The sequence below is a fragment of the Phocoena phocoena genome, chromosome 17 (assembly GCF_963924675.1).
Source record: "Phocoena phocoena chromosome 17, mPhoPho1.1, whole genome shotgun sequence".
Taxonomy (NCBI): Eukaryota; Metazoa; Chordata; class Mammalia; order Artiodactyla; family Phocoenidae; genus Phocoena; species Phocoena phocoena.
This window is the reverse complement of record NC_089235.1, coordinates 69,679,557-69,696,789: the sequence shown is the minus strand read 5'-3', so window position 1 is coordinate 69,696,789 and position 17,233 is coordinate 69,679,557. Positions and strand designations below refer to the sequence as shown.

General features: G+C 38.4%; 1 pseudogene; it reads left to right on the top strand.

The window, feature by feature from the left end:
* The first annotated feature begins 2,724 nt into the window (after positions 1 to 2,724).
* On the top strand, positions 2,725 to 3,399 carry LOC136136926 (suppressor of cytokine signaling 2 pseudogene; annotated as a pseudogene).
* Positions 3,400 to 17,233: the final 13,834 nt, after the last annotated feature.

The following is a 17,233-nucleotide window of genomic DNA, read 5'->3' as shown; positions in this document are numbered from 1 at the left end:
GCTGACAGGGAAAAACCTGCAACCTAGGATACTCTACCCAGCAAGATTATTATTTAGAATTGAAAAAGAGATAAAAAACTTCTCAGATAAACAAAACCTGAGAGTTCACCACTATTAAACTGACTCTAAAAGAAATGTTAAAAGTTCTTCTCTAAGTGGAAAAGTAAAGGCTGTAAAAAGAAGTAAGAATCTATAGGAAAGGAAAAATCCCACTAATAAAGGCAAAAATACAGTAAAGGCTGTGGATTAACCATTTAAATAAGCTAGTACAAATATTAAAAGACATAAAATTGACTGTAACTACAGTAGTCAGTAAAGGGACAAACATTAAGATGTAAAATACGGCATCAAAAAGATAAAATGTGGGAGAGAGGTGTAAAAATGAAGATCTTTTAGGATGCGTTTGGACTTAGAGGACTACCAGTTTAAAACAAGTAGGTATATAGGTCAACATATATGAACCCCATGATAACCACAAATAAAAAACCTACAATAGAAACACAAAAACTAGAGAGAAAGGAAGACATACCATTAAAGAAAGTCATCAAAAGACAATGGAATAAACAAAAAAGAACAGGGAAGAACTACAAAAACAATAGGAAAACAAGAAATAAAATGGCAATAAATACATACCTATCAATAATAATTTTATATGTCAGTGGACTAAATGCTCAAATCAAAAAACATAAGGTGGCTGATTGGATAAAAATCAAGACCCATCTATACGCTGCTTGTAAGAGAAAAACTTCGGAGCTAAAGACACCCACAGACTGAAAGTGAGGGGATTGAAAGATACACTAATTAGTGTATAAAGAGACACTAATTCTGAAAGATACAGGCAACCCAATGTTCACAGCAGCATTATTTATGATAGCCATATATAGAAGCAACATGAGTGTCCATCAACAGATGACTGGATAAAGAAGACATGGTATACACACACACACACACACAGAGGAATATTACTTGGCCACAATAAAGAATAAAATTCTGCCATTTGCAACAATGTGTATGGACCTAGAAAGTACAATATTATGCTTAGTGAAATGCCGTGTGTTATCACATGTATGTGGTATATACAAAATAAAACGAATGAATATATATAATGAAGCAGAAACAGGCTCACAGATACAGAGAAATAACTAGTGGTTACCAGTGGGAAGAGGGACAAGATAGGGGTATGGGTTTAAGAGATAAAAACTACTATGTATAAAAGAAATATACAACACAGGGAAATATAGCCATATTTGTAATAATTTTAAATGGAGTATAATCTGTAAAGATATTGAATCACTATTATATACCTGAAACTCATATAATATTATAAATCAACTATACTTTAATAAAACAAATAAGTGAAACCAAAAAACCCTAAACAAACAAAAACCCAAAGAAGATCAACTGTATCTGTAATTAAGGAAACAGGAACTAAAGCAAATATAGTTTGGGGTTACTTGATAGGTAAAACTTTGCAAGATTAATACTAACGGTGCTGGAAAATTGTTGTCAATACGCAGCACTCCTTAACAGCTGGTGACCTGTGTTGGTGTATTTCAAGCCAAGATCTCCATTTTGGGTTTCCTCCCATTTTAGCATCTGCCCGTTGAATGTCCCACTCAAGAAAACTGCTGTTGGCCAAATACCTATGTCGAGCCAAGGACTTCATCCCGTTAAATTGAATGATCATATCAATCCTATCAAGTGAATGATATGTTCATCCATTACTTAAAAAAATGGAAAAAAAAGCAGAATCTCAGCGAGGTTAAGTAACTTGTCTAAGATCTCATACCCTGTAAGCAGGAGAAGCAGTGTTTGCCTGACACCACTGATTTGCTGAATATCCTCGGTAGATTATCTCTACCTGTTCTGACAACTGTTCTACAATACTTTCCTATCCCTAGATAATATATTCTTCTTGAGCACAGAATAGTCTTACTCTCTCCCCTTTTTTATGTCAAGCATGATTATTTCCCACGAAGTATCTGTTGAATTAATATACATACTTAGAGCAGCCTTTTCTGATTGGAACAGCCTTTTTTGATTCAAAATTCTGGGATGAGTAAAGCAACCAGTTTCAAACACTGACCTTTTTTAAGGCCTGTCCTTTGTACCTTTGTTAAATCAGTTTAAAAAATGTATCATTAGAACTGATGTTAATCTCTCCTTACGGTCCGGCAGGATAGCACATCAAAATTACTTCAACCAAGATGGTCTTACCCTTAATAATCAGGGAGAAACATGATTTCAGATAAAAACCGAGAGAGCTTAACCACAGATTATCATGAAAATAACGATTAGAAGAGAGAGATTTCAGCTAGAAAAAGAATGTGAATTCAGAAGCAAGTCACAGAATTCAAGAAACAATGCCCAAACTGGCAGTGTGTCAGTATGTGTAATTAAAAATCAGCTGCATAGGCCACAGCCGTCGCTCCTGGGCCTCCGGCTTCCCCGTGCAGAACGAGCCTACTGGCTGCCTGGGCTCCAAAAGGTGGGCGCCGGACCCCAGGGTGCACAGTCTTAGGAACTCCTGCACCTTCAGGCCCCACACCGGTGGTGCCCAGGCAGAGGCTGGCAGCAGGTGAGCTGTGGGTGACTTTGCCATCAGTCTGCCTGGACCTGGGGAGGAAGAATGAGTAGCTCACCGTCCCCTCCCGCCTCCCCCACCATTTAGGACACACTGCAGGGACTAGTTTGGGGGTTCCCAGTAACTTCCAGGAAGGAGGCATGCCCCTCTCTGACCCCAGCTCCATGACCACCTGTCTTTGCCAAAGTGACCCTCCTCCTATAACCCTGCGGTGCCTGGAGCTCTCCAAGAATGGCATAAAAGGGGCCTAAAGCCAGGGAGGGACCTGGGGTCAGCTGAGGAGTGGTCCCAGGAGGTGGTACATCTGGGAAAGGCCCTGTGAGAGTGCAAACAGAATAATACTGGAGCAGTATGACTGTTAATGAAGCCAAAGAGAAATTTACAAAGTCACCAGAAGGAACTTGCTAGAGACAGTTCACATTCAGCCTACCTATTAACAGTATCTGTTAAAACGTCAACTGTACCAACTAATCTGCAAATATAATACCAAGATGAGAAATTTAGATTGTAATTGAATCAGATGAATCGAGTCCCAAGTTTCAACAAGTTAACAGCATGGTGTGTCTGATCTACTGCTTTGTTTAGGTGTGCAAGGATAAGCCGATGGGCTGGAACCCCTCCTGAATGACACTGTTCATCTTTACCTGTCCAAACTGCTCTACACATCAACACCGGACTGCAGACTTACTGTATTACCTTGGCCTGCTATAACAAGATCCCATAAACCAGGCAGCTCAAACAGAAAATTCTTTTCTCACAGTTCTGGAGGCTGGGTAGTCCAACATGAAGGTCTGGCAGAATTTGGTTTCTGGTGAGAACTCACTTTCTTGTTTGTAGACGACTGCCTTTTCCCTGAGTCCTCATACAGAGAAAGCAAAAGAGACAACTGGAGGAGGAGCGCTCGCTCTCTGTTTTGCTTCTTCTTCTTATAAGGCCACAGTCCTATCAGATTAGGGCTCTACCCTTATGATCTCATTTAACCTTAATTACCTCCTAGAGACTGTATCCAGGTGCAGTCACATTGGGGGTTAGAGTTTTAACTTAGGTTTTAGCTAGGACACAATTTAGTCCATAGCACTTACCATGAACATATATAGCTTTACCACCTGAGGGTTTCCTGCGTCTATAATACCAATAGGTTACTTGGAAAAATATAAATTTCAGGTGTAAGTATCACTTTTTCCCTAAACATTGCTTCATGCCTCTGAATGCAGCTATGTAAAAGAGAACCAAAACTTGAGTGACTGCACTGGAATTCTTTCCAAGAACAGCTGAAGTCAATCTAATTCGAGTGCATGCAGTGGTAACTAGGTACCTAAACTTACCCCAAAGATTTGTTTTTTGTTTTTTTTGCAGTACGCGGGCCTCTCACTGTGTGGCCTCTCCCGTTGCGGAGCACAGGCTCCGGACGCGCAGGCTCAGCGGCCATGGCTCACGGGCCCAGCCGCTCCGCGGCATGTGGGATCTTCCCGGACCGGGGCACGAACCCGCGTCCCCTGCACCGGCAGGCGGACTCTCAACCACTGCGCCACCAGCGAAGTCCCCCAAAGATTTTTACCTGAGTGATTTTTCCCTTCTTAAGGTGGACCCTAGTAAAGGCTATCGGAGCTTGTCACCAGAAGTACTTGCCTTTCCATTAGGTCAAAGGTCCCACCCCTGGCAGCAGATAAGGAGCTCTTCATAGGACCACTGAAGAAGTGGGAGGAATCTAGTTAACATAAGTTGAACGTCAATTTTATATGCTTGGTGATCAGTGAATATTTTAGAACATTTTATATTTTGCATTCTTATGTACCTAGAAATCTTGTTAAAGAGATCATGCTTTTGAGTATTTATCCCTCATTGTTTTAAAAATATTTATTTAGTTATTTATTTTTGGCTGCATTGGGTCTTCGTTGCTGCACACGGGCTTTCTCTAGTTGCAGCGAGCTGGGGCTACTCTCTGTTGCGGCACGCGGGCTTGTCATCGCAGTGGCTTCTCCTGTTGCGGAGCACGGGCTCTAGGCACGTGGGCTTCAGAAGTTGTGGTTTGCGAGCTCTAGAGCGCAGGTTCAGAGGTTGTGGCACACGGGCTTAGCTGCTCCCGGGCATGTGGGATCTTCCCGGACCAGGGCTCGAACCCATGTCCCCTGCATTGGCAGGCGGATTCTTAACCGCTGTGCCACCAGGGAAGTCCCTATCCCTCGTTTTATACAGGTAACCAAATCCACCCAAAATGGTGACCAGGAAATCCTATATTCTTTTGGTCTTTTTACTGCAGTTACGAACTCTTTCATGTGAATGAATATTATAATGTGAATGGATACTATAATAAAGGGAGCCTTGTTTCAGAGTTACTTCAAACTGGTGCAACAAAAGACTTTCTCTTTACCTTTAAGGCTAAAGACAAGAATGGCACACTGTACAGGTACAGTTCAATTGCAATGAATAAAACCAACACATAACATAGACTCTACCCTGTTGAAGTAGGTGTGTCCCAACCCATTGCCACTGATTTTCTGGAAACAACTTTAGAAAATTTTATAAGTTGTTCTTGAATTAGTTAGGACATCAGCAGTTGTCTCTCTTCTACGATGAAAAGTACTTTCACTTAATTTTCTTCTAGATAGAGTGATACCAGCTTGATTTTCAAAATATTTATTTACTGCTGTTACAACTTTATTAGAATGTATTAAATTTTAGAAACTGACTTAAAATTACATAATACTCTCGTATTTTGTGTGTTTAATAAAAAGGTAGTCTTTTTTGTCACCATAAAGACTAAACAACTCCAAGTTTTGGCAAAAAAGTCAAGCAGTTACACTGCTGGTTGATGTATAAATTTATATAAGAACTTTGGAAAATCTTTTAGCAGTAACTACTAAAGTTAAACAAATGCAAAGCCTATGATCCAGTGTACCACTTCATAATTTTAACATAATTCTTATTAGGAAACCACCAGAAACTTTAGTGCCATACAGCAACAAGCATCATTTCTAGCTCGTATGTAGGACAGTTGAGTTTTAGTTGATATAGGTTGGGCTTAGATGGGCTTGTCTCCAGACCATGGGTCAAATCCAACACCAGGCTTCCCAGGATATGTTCTTTTCATAGCCTCAAGTGGACAAGCAGAAATAGTATATGCCTCTAATGCCTAGGCTCAAAACTGGTAACTAACACTTCCACATGCAATCCATCACCAAGGTAAGGTGTATGTCCAAGCCTAACATCAAGCGAGCAAAGAAATTTATCCTTGCAAAGCATATTCCTTCCATGAAGATTTTGGAGATAGTTCAATGGAAACATAAATGCAAAGAGAAAAATAATAGTAAATTTAAAAAAATAGAAAAGAGAATCCAAAAACTATGGGGCAATATAAAATGGTCAAACATGAGTAATTCCCAGGAGAAAAGAGAGAGCAGGAAAAAAATTTGAAGACTTAAGGCTAAGAATTGTCCAAAATAATAGAAGACAGCAAAGTGACATACCCAAGATTCTCAGAGAACAGTAAGCAAGACAGTAAACAAGAGCCAATATAGAAGAATTTCACTGCAATCATAGATATAAACATATCAAAATAATAAAAAAAATTCCTAGGAATTGAAGGATGGCTTAATATTAAAATATCTATTGACAAACTAATGAAGAAAGAGAAAGTATAATAATCTACACAGATAACAAAATATCCTTTGGTTAAATTCAGAACACTTCATGATTTTTAAAGCGCTTGAAAATTTAGGAATAAAAGAGAATTGCTTTACTGACAAAGAATATATACCATAACTCTACAGCAGGTAATATTTAACGGTGAAATGTTAGAACTATCTTCTTAAAAGTCAGAATGTAGAGACGTTTTTCTGTTATCACAATTTTTAGTCAATATAACTTTTTGTCTTAGCCTAGACAGTGAAAAAAGTTATAGTATTATAAAAGAAGAAATGAAGAAACAAACTCACTTACACGTAGATAATATGATTGTCTAACTAAACCACCTAGGTTATATGCACTTTTAGAATTAAGAATGTTTAGCAGACTTTCTATATTATCAATAGGCAAAATACAGTTACATTATAAACACCAGCCACAGACAGTTCAAAAGTAAAATATAAATAGTATATATTATTTATAAAATCATCAAAAAATATAAGAACCAAAGAACAACCCTAACAAAAGATATACATGATGTTTATTGGGAAATTTAATTGTAACATTTTCTAAACAATATTAAAGTAAGCCTAAATCAATTGAGAAATATATGCTATTTGTGGATAGAAAGAAATACCATACACATGTCATTTGTTCCAAATGGTTTGTAAATCAAGTTCAAGGCCAACTTCTCTGTGGAATTTAATATTGCTGGTTTTAAAATATATATAGAATAGCCATGAGCAGTTAACACAGTTTTGAGGATGAACAAGTTTAGGGGAATTTTCCTACATGATATCAAAATTTGTTGTGAAGCTATAGTAAATAAGTCAGTGTGACATGCTGCAAGATAGGCAAATAGATCAAAACAGACCCTATAAACACATTCATGTATATAGAAATTTTGACTCAAGACAGCATATGCCACCACAAAAACAAGGTAGCATATATCACCACACAAACAAGGTAGAATGGAACGCCAATAAAAGTATAATATAACATACATCTAAGGTGGTACTTTGTGGTCCATTTGTAACCTAAAGATATTTACTTATAAACTAGAGGTAATAAATATAAATGGTGAAGAATTTAAATCAAATATCTGTTTAATTGGATAAACAGAGTAAATTTAAAGAAAATTTAAGAACTATGGTAATATAATAAAATGGCAAAAATCAAGGAAACGGTAAAAAAGCATGTGTCTGTTATGCTTGGGTGCTTATTGTTTCCAACTATTTTCAACTTTGTGCTTATGTTTCTTGACTGTTCAATAAGACAATTTTGCAAAGAGCAATTACATGAATTGAAAATAGACAAAAAGTGTCCTAAATGAAGATCATGTAACTGTCAGCATAAAACAAATATAAGAAAATGTGTAAATAATGGTGAGAAATAATAGGAAACACGATAACATTTTCTAGGTACACAATAGTCATATAAAAAATCAACAGCAATCCTATTTGCCAATGTAACCGACTGAGAAACATAACCAGCAAATGATTAACTTGCAGTATGGACATCTGCAAATCAGTAAGATAAAACAAACAACAAACAGAAAAACGTGCAAAGGATATGAACCAGATATTCACAGATGAACATATCTGAGTGCAAAATAAATATATGAAAATGTCCTCAACCTCACTAGTAATCAGGTAACTTCCACTTAATGTAATATTTAATACGCATTAGAATGACAATATTTTAAAAGTATTAAAATAGCAAATATTGGTAAGAAGGTCACTGTGTGGAACTCATCCACCTTTGGTGGGAGTGAAAAATGGTATAACTGGCTTTGAAACAATTCTGTAACATCCAGTACAGCTGAAGATGTGTGTGTAAGATATGTAAGATCAGTGTTAAAAAATTATCATAGGAATGAGAAGCACATAATTGACAATAAAGGTTAACTGTTCAGTTGGGGAAGGCATGCAGGAGGGATATCCTGAGGATCTAAATACATCTACTATGTTTCATAACTTAAAAAAATTAAATAAGGCCAAGTATTAAAATATTGATTCTGGCTACACAGATATTATTTTATGTAAGTCTATGCTTGTATGAATTATTTTATGATGAAAATGCTTTTTAAAAAGCAGCTTGAACTGTGTTCACCAAAAGAACTAAATTAGCTGTTTCAACCTGGCCCCAAAGTTGCACATTTTTCAATGTTTAAAAAAAAATCTGTTTACCAACTGAGAGTTTTTTCCAACTATTATATAGTAAACTATTGCTAGATGGAACTCCTGTAACCGACTTTCTGGGTCCAAAGAATTCTGTGTCCAGCAAAACGCTGAATCCCTGTTTTAGGAATTAGTTGTATCCGGAGGCTCTCAAAGAAGAGGGGATTTAAAAAATTATCTAGACGACTATTTTTTAAGCCTTTTTATAGCAAAAATTTTGCTTTATTTTCAAATGAATTCTTACCCAAACTCCTACATATAAAGCATATATAAATGGATCTGTTCTGCCCCACTAAACCCCTTCCTGTATAAAAAGAACCAGGGCTCCTTGGAGAAATGGCTGATTCCATTTTTGAGGCAGGGAACATATTTGATGAGCCTGGAACATCTTGTGCCAGAGTAAAGAGGCACAGAGACTAATGGTATCACATCTAAAGGACACAGGAGACCATCTGAAGGACCTCTCACTGGCCTAGGATGGGACATTTGGGAATCAAAAAGAATAATGACTTTAGTGCATCAAATACATCAAACTCATCACAATCTACAATTTGCTAATGATACCAAAAGCCAAAAGAAACCCAAAACAAAATCAACAATCCTCAGTGATGACCAGAGAATGTGACTGACAAACACTACCCTGAAAATTCGTAAGTAATGGGAAAGATGCAAACACACACACAAACAAAAACTGGAGACCTAGACGTCTGCCTCTTCACGTGTTTTTCTTGCCCCGCCAGGCTACGGTTTGAAAATCACTGAAACAGGATATCCTTCCGTAGGACACACATCTCCTCCAAGAGTGTCCCAGCAAAGGGCTGCTCACACCGTCAGCTTCTGCCGGAGCTGGGGGCGGGGGGTGTCCAATCCCCATCCACTTGAGCTACCCATTAAATCCTTAACAGCAATGCTTTTAAGAATACTTTTCTTCAACTCCCCATATACATGAAGGGGATTAAGAGGGAGAAACTACCAGTTATAAAATAAACATTACAATGATATACTGTGCAGCATGGGAAGTATAGACAATATTTTATGATAAATTTTAATCTATAAAAATACTGAACCACCATGTTGTACATTTGAAACTAATATAATATTGTAAGGCAACTATACTTCAATAAATTTAAAGATTAATCAAGAAAAAAGAATAGTTTTCCTTAAAGAAAAGTAAAGGTGGTGTTTCTATAGCTTTTATCCACTGGGTCCTATGCTCCCATCAGACACTGAAAATAAAGAGCCTAACCCTCTTCAACATGATCATCTTTTAGGTGTGTGCAGGCATCTTTCAGGTGTCCACCTGTCAGACCCAGGTTATTCACCTCTAGGTCCTTCCTTTAATTCTTAACCCTATGACATAGTTTTTGTCCCCATCCCATCTGGGTCTACTGGATATACTGTACTTTAAAAAAAATTTTTATTGGAGTATAGTCGATTTATAATGCTGTGTCAGTTTCTGCTGTACAACAATGTCAATCAGTTATACATAAATCCACTCATATTTAGATTGTTTTCCCACATACATCATTACAGATACTGAGTAGAGTTCTCTGTGCTGTACAGTAGGTCCTTATTAGTTATTTTTTTATGTATAGTATGGATATACTAGATTTCATTTTATCTTTCCCTCATTTACATAAGCACTTAGAATTAAAGATAAAACTCCCTCCACGTGGAACATGACCAATTCAGCATAATGAGGAATCATTGTTAATACTTGTTAACATATCCCATATGGTCATTTGGCTACATAAGGGCACAAAAAAGAAGCACCGTGCATAACTTCTTAGGTTTGGAAATCTGGTGCTACTCAGTAATCACTGCACAGTTTAAGAAAGTTACCAAGAAGGAGGAAGAATGATTTCACCCTCAGGAACTCATCATGAGTTCATTTTACACACATTGCAAGAGGATAAAAACCTGATGTTTGGAATGGGATTTTGTTTTCCTTCATGCCATGCAATTTGTGCCTGAGACTCAAGGCTATGAGAGAGATGCTGAGAACACAACCATTTTCTATATGTACTTCCTGAAAATAATTTGGCAGGCTCTTAGTGAAATAATTACTGTACGCTACTGCCTTCATGAAAAATTGATTTGCTGTATTTTATTATTAGTTTTTATATGCATAAATGAAAACAGGAACAATATGTAATTGCGATAATTGTAGGGTAGCTGGATATTCTCATTTGGGGAAACTTTTAAGTTTTAGGTCAGTTTTAGAAGATGGCTCATGACCTGCAAATCTTTTCAAAACAACAGAAAGAATTATGTTGTTTGATTCCTCAATTTACAGTATACTCTAGAAAGATGAGATCCTTTAGGTCTGGGAAGGAAGTGAGAATTGAGAATAAGTGCCTCTATAAAGGAGACATCTTATACATGCTGGCTATTAAGTTCATTGTTCTCATTAATAGCATAAATAAAGGTCACCGGAAAAGGACCACTTGAGATATATTCTGAATCATAATAGATTGTGCCCACACTAATTTTTATACAATCTGTCTGATGCTTTCAAGTGTTTAAAATTATTATTTGATGCTATTTAAGCATTGTGTCTTTCTAAAATAACCACTCTGCCTTAGGTGGTTAGAAAAGGAGAAAGAATAGTCGTAGGAGATACACAGCAATAGCAGGAAAAGAAGCGCACGGAATATTGGAAGGACTGAAGAATGAAAGGCTATAGTGTCACAAAACAAGCATAAAAATGAATGCTTCATTTATTGAACTGTTTTAAAATTAAATGAATACTAAGAACCAGTTACTGTGCAAGGTGCAGTATATAATAATGAATAAGTTTTGATTTTGGTTTTCATGCAGTTTACAGTCTAGTGGGGAAGACAGACGTTGAACAAATACATTATATAAAACATTAATTAATTGCGGTTGTTATACATGATATGAATGTACTTTAGATTTGTGATGAAAGGGAAAAGCCTGGGCATTAATCTGACCCAGGGAGGATGGTGACACCTATCTACTCTTGGGCAACTAGAGTTAAACAGGGAACAGGGGCTAGCAAGGGGAGAGTGGACACATGTGGATGATTTTATGTAATTCTCCTTCAGCCAGGAAGCTGAAAGCCCTGAGACCTGCTTGGCACATTCAGGGAAATGTGTCCAGACCAGAGTGAAAAACTTTTATAATTTAAATTGTAAAAGAGACATAAAGTTGAGGAGACTGCAGGGACAGGCGAGCTAGATCACCGAGGGCATTGCAGGCCATGTAAAGTTTTGCCTTAGAAACAATGCAGTCGATGATTTTAAAGTGAGTAACACAGTTACATCTTCAAGTTTAAAATGTTATTTTGGCTATCGGAGATTGAAAGGAGAGATTTATTTTTTTGTATTGTTAGTTCTTTCTCTGTTGAGTGGCCTTGGGCAAATAGCTTCAGGTAATTTGAGCCTTGGTGTATCCATTGTCAGAATCAAGGGAAGAAATTAAGTAATTTTGAAGACAAAACAGCTCTTTAAGTCTGTGACCTGAAGTACCCTGACATTCTTACTTTGTTCCTATGCCTCGGCAAATCTGATTTCCTTTAACTGTTAGCAATAACTCCTACGCCAGCTCTTAAGATAATTTGCTTTTTAAGAACCTCATCTCAAAAGTACGATTGTCAAATGCAGTTATGAATTGGAAAAGAGGGAAGAAAACGATCATTTATGCAGATGATGGGACTGTCTCCCTAGAAATTCTAAGCATCACTTAAAAAACAATAAGAACTAAAAAGAGCTCAGAAAGAAGGTGAGGTACAAATAAATCTTCAAATAATCAAGAAATGTTCTATGTACTGGCAATAACCAAGCAAAAAAAGATAAAATCCGTTTATAATTAAATACATCTGTGGTGGGTTAATGGTGGCCCCTCAAAAGATATGTCCAACCAGAACCTTATTTAGAAGTGTCTTTGCAGACAGATCTTGGGATGAGTTTACCTGTATTACTTGGGTAGGCCCTAAATCCAATGACAAGTGTCCTTATAGGAGACAGAAGAAAATACAAAGAGAAAAGAGAGTGAGGCCATGTGAAGACAGAGACAGAGATTGCAGTGATGCAGCCATAGACCAAGGAATTCCTGGAGCCACCAGAAGCTGGAAGAGGCAGGAAGTCTTCTCCTCTAGAGACTGTGGAGGGAGTGCCTTCCTTCTGACACCTCAGTTTTGGACTTCTGGCTTCCAGAATAAATTTCTATTGTTTCAAGCTAACATGATGGTCATAATTTGTTGCTTCATCCACAGGGAACTAATACAGCACCCAGGGCCCCTGACTCCTCTCCTCCTGTGTTCCTAATCCTGGTAAAGAGAAAAACTTTCCTCTTGATTTTTTTTTTGAACATGGATTATCTGCTTGCTCCCTCTTTGCTACAGGGACTAAAGGAACCAACATGCAGCTAAAATTATTCTCCACTTAAAGGCTGATGCAAAGGGTTCTGGTTTACAAGACAGTGAGCAGGAGAGGAAGCTCAAACAGAGAAAGTCACTTTCCAGATATGAGGCCTTCTTTAGTAGGATTGTACAGCCCTTGAATTTGGAGCTTTTCGTTTCTCTTTGCTGCAGTTCACACCATTTCATTTTGTATCAGGACTTGCGAGGGGGGAGAGACTACACATCACCGAAGCTGAGCAACACGTGTGTGTGTGCTGGCAGAGAAATAAAGAATTTGGAGTTAGAAGACTTGCTTTGGCCTCTGCCTCTGCTGCTTTTCTGACGCATTCCTGGCGACATCTGCCTTGTTTCCTTAAGCCTCAGGTTGCTTATTATGAGATGGAGTTAACGTTCTCTCCAATTTAACTTATAACGTTAGCTTTGAAAATCAAGACAATGAATGATACTGGAGATGCTTTAGTAAACTATGAAATGTTAAAAAACAAACAAACAAATATTTACAATAGCCAGGACGTGGAAGCAACCTAAGTGTCCATCGACAGATGAATGGATAAAGAAGATGTGGCACATATATACAATGGGATATTACTCAGCCATAAAAAGAAACGAAATTGAGTTATTTGTAGTGAGGTGGATGGACCTAGAGACTGTCATACAGAGTGAAGTAAGTCAGAAAGAGAAAAATGAATACCGTATGCTAACACATATATATGGAGTCTAAAAAAAAAAAAAAAAAAGGTTCTGAAGAACCTAGGGGCAGGACAGGAATAAAGATGCAGACGGAGAGAATGGACTTGAGGACATGGGGAGGGGGAAGGGGTAAGCTGGGACGAAGTGAGGCAGTGGCATGGACATGTATACACTACAAAATGTAAAACAGATAGCTAGTGGGAAGCAGCCACATAGCACAGGGAGATCAGCTCGGTGCTTTGTGTCCACCTAGAGGGATGGGATAGGGAGGGTGGGAGGGAGGCTCAAGAGGGAGGGGATATGGGGATATATGCGTATGTACAGCTGATTCACTTTGTTATACAGCAGAAACTAACACACCATTGTAAAGCAGTTATACTCCAATAAAAATGTTAAAAATAATTATCCTGCATTTAGTTTCTAGTATAACTTCAATAATTGTTTGCCAAATACGTATAACTTAAAAAAATAAATAAACATGAATGTGGCTTTGGTAAGAGTTTGGAATCATGGACCTCAGTGTTCTCGTGGGTTCTATGAGAGAGTTGTGCTAGATCAGTGCTTCTCCAGCTGGCTGACCATTAAAATCATCTGGGGAACTTCGAAAAACCACCCAAGAAAAATCCAACGATAATTTCTTGGAAAGGGGTTTACACATACTATCTTTAACAGTTCCCCAGGTGGTACTAGTGTGAGCAGGCCAGCATTGAAAGCATTATACTAAAATCACTAAGGCCTCTGAAACTCTCAAGTTCAAGGCTGCTTTGGCTTTTTCACTATTAACATTATTCCTGTCCTTTCCGATTGATTTTGTATTGTGAAAATGTAGCTCTCGGCAAAATTCCACAATCACCTAAAACAGAGAGTAAAAACAACATGACTGTTCTGATGCTCTATCTTATGTGATCGTAAACACCCAAATATTCTCCAATATCTGGATACTTGTCACTGTGGTTGACAAGACCTCTAATTGTCCATATAGTTTCTGTTTTCATTTTTCATCTGAAATAAGGGAAAGAGTGAGACACATAGCACCTATTATGCTTCAGGACTTGCTCAAGACATTTAACAGTTACTATGATGCTCGATCTCAGTACTACCCTACAGGACCCGACAGATAAGTTATAGAGGCCTGAGGCTGAAGGAAACTCAGGAAATTTACCCAGGTGACTCAGTCAATAGGTCATTAAATCAGAAGTCAAGTTGACTGTTGCCTGCTCCAAAGAACCTGCATATTTATTTTCCACCATACTAGTCTTTTGTAGGGATACTGCAAGATTTTTCATCCATAAAGAGAGTCTAGAAGTTTTTCTGGGAGACAGGGAAATTGATCAAGTGAACAAACCCAGCTTATCTGGAATATTACACAGGATTAGCCTTTATTTATCTGCTGAAAACATGCTCTGGGTTACAGAACATTTATCCATTTCTTTATATAATTTATGTTATATTTACATCCAAAACCCATGATCCCCTTCTGTATTTCCTAATATTTTTAAAAGAACTATAAGCATATAATTGTATTGGTATTGGAGTGTTTTCAGACGATCACAGGTTCTATCATAAAAATCTAGGTTTAAATTAACCGTCTCTCCAAGATGGCCCCCAATGTTCCCTGCCTCCTGCCCTGTGTAATGTTTTCCCACAATCAATAGCGCTGATCTGTATAAGTAGCAGGACATTACAGAAATGACGGTTTGACTTCCAATACTAGGGCATAAAAGGCTTTGTGGCTTCCTCTTCTTTTCCTTGGATCGCTTGCTTTGTGGAGAAGTTACCAGCTATATAATGAGGATTCTGATGCATCCCTTTGGAGGTCCATATGGTGAAGAACTGAGGTCTCCTGCTATAGCAATGAGCCCCTACTCTCTAGCCACGTGAGTGAATCATCCCGGAAATGGATCCTCCAGCCACAGCTGAGCCTCCAAATGCTCCACCTCCAGTGGTCACTTTCAAACCTCTTGAGAGACTGAGCCAGGACTACTAGGCTAAGCCACTTCTGAATTCCCGAACCAAAGATTGTGAGGAAATACTTACTGGTTTAGCTACTAAATATTGGGATCATTTATGCTTTAATAGGTAATTTTTATTGGAGTATAGTTGCTTTACAATGTTGTGTCAGTTTCTGTTGTAAAACTAAGTGAATCAGCTTTATGTATACATATATCCTCTCCCTCTTGAACCTCCCTCCCACCACCCCCATCCCACCCCCACCCCATCCCACCCACATAGGTCATCACAGAGCACCGGGCTGAGCTCCCTGTGCTATACAGCAGCTTCCCACTAGCTATCTGTTTTACACATGGTAGTGTATTTATGTCAATCCTAACCTCCCAATTTGTCCCACCCTCCCCTTCCCCCCACCCTGTGTCCACATGTCCATTCTCTATGTCTGCATGTCTCTTTTCGTCACCTCTCCTTCTGTTCTCCTCTTTTCTTCCTTTTCCCCTTCTCTCCATTCATTCTCCTCTCTTCTCCTCCTCTGCTCTTCCTTTTTCCTTGTTCCCCTTTTTCCATCCTCCCGACTTTCCATCATCACCTCTTTTTTGGTCCTCCCAACCTTCCTCCCTTTCCTATTTTCTCCTCCCAACGTCCCTTCCTCCCTATCACAAAGTTCTAATGAGTGCTTACTTTATGCTGGGTGCCACAGAGCTATGTAAATTAAAAAAAAAAACCCAAAACCACAGTCCTGCCCTCAAAGGAGAGTTTAATTCTCATCGGGTTATGGACACAAAACAGATAGTTTCAACGCCATTTTGTACCTTGTATAATAAATTCATGAAGTGGGAGCATAGGGAACTCCCTCTAAGGGAGTTAGCAAAGGTTCACCAGAGGGCTGGTGACAGGCAATGGAGGTATCCAGGAAGGACTCATCTGACCAAAGGTGAAAACATTTAGGAAGATCATGAAGGCATGAGAGACAAGGACCAATTCGGGGAACTGCTAGTAATTCCACTTTTGCCAAAGCACAAGTTATTGAGGATAGGGTGAGAGATTAAATAATTATTTCACCCAGGACTAAACAGTGAGGACAGTAATACCGTAAAAAGTTTAGACTTGAACTACTCACATCAAGTTCTCTGAGCCTGCATAGTACCCACCTCATAAAGTCGTGTGACGATTTCAGGATACACCTTATAGGATGCCTGACATATATAGTAGGTGCTTCGTTCGTGTTTCCCTTCCTCCACCATCATACCTTTAAAACTTTAGTTCTCAAATTGTCCTCTAATGTCTACCCTCCATTACAGGATGTTGAAAGACTAACACTATGAGAGGCGTAATAATAAAGCATCAAGACGTTTCTCCATCAAAATATACTGAAGTGAGTGTTTCCCTGCTTTCAGTGGTCACCGCTTGTGTAACGAACAGGCATCATTTGACTTTGTACCATTTAACTCTGGGGAGAAAATGGCTGGAGGATGGGAGGGAAAGAAACAACCTTCCTGAGAAGTTTTTGCTGTTAGGAGCTTCTCTTCCTGAGCACAGTGATCCTGGATCTCACTACAGTTTAGCGCATCCAGAATGTTCATGCTGAAAGCATTTCCTCTGGACAGTGATGCCCCAGAGAGGAGTGAATTCCAGGTCAGTACACCCCTTCTTTATTAGACTTCACTGCAGTTGCATTTGAAGTCTGGTGTGACTGCTAGCCTTTTGAACTTCTTGGAAGAGGAGGTGTTGCATGAATACCAGGAATTCTTAGGTTTTCTATATGAGATACCTACTTGTGCGAAAGAGTTTATACGTGTGCCTCATCTTTTCCTCAGATGC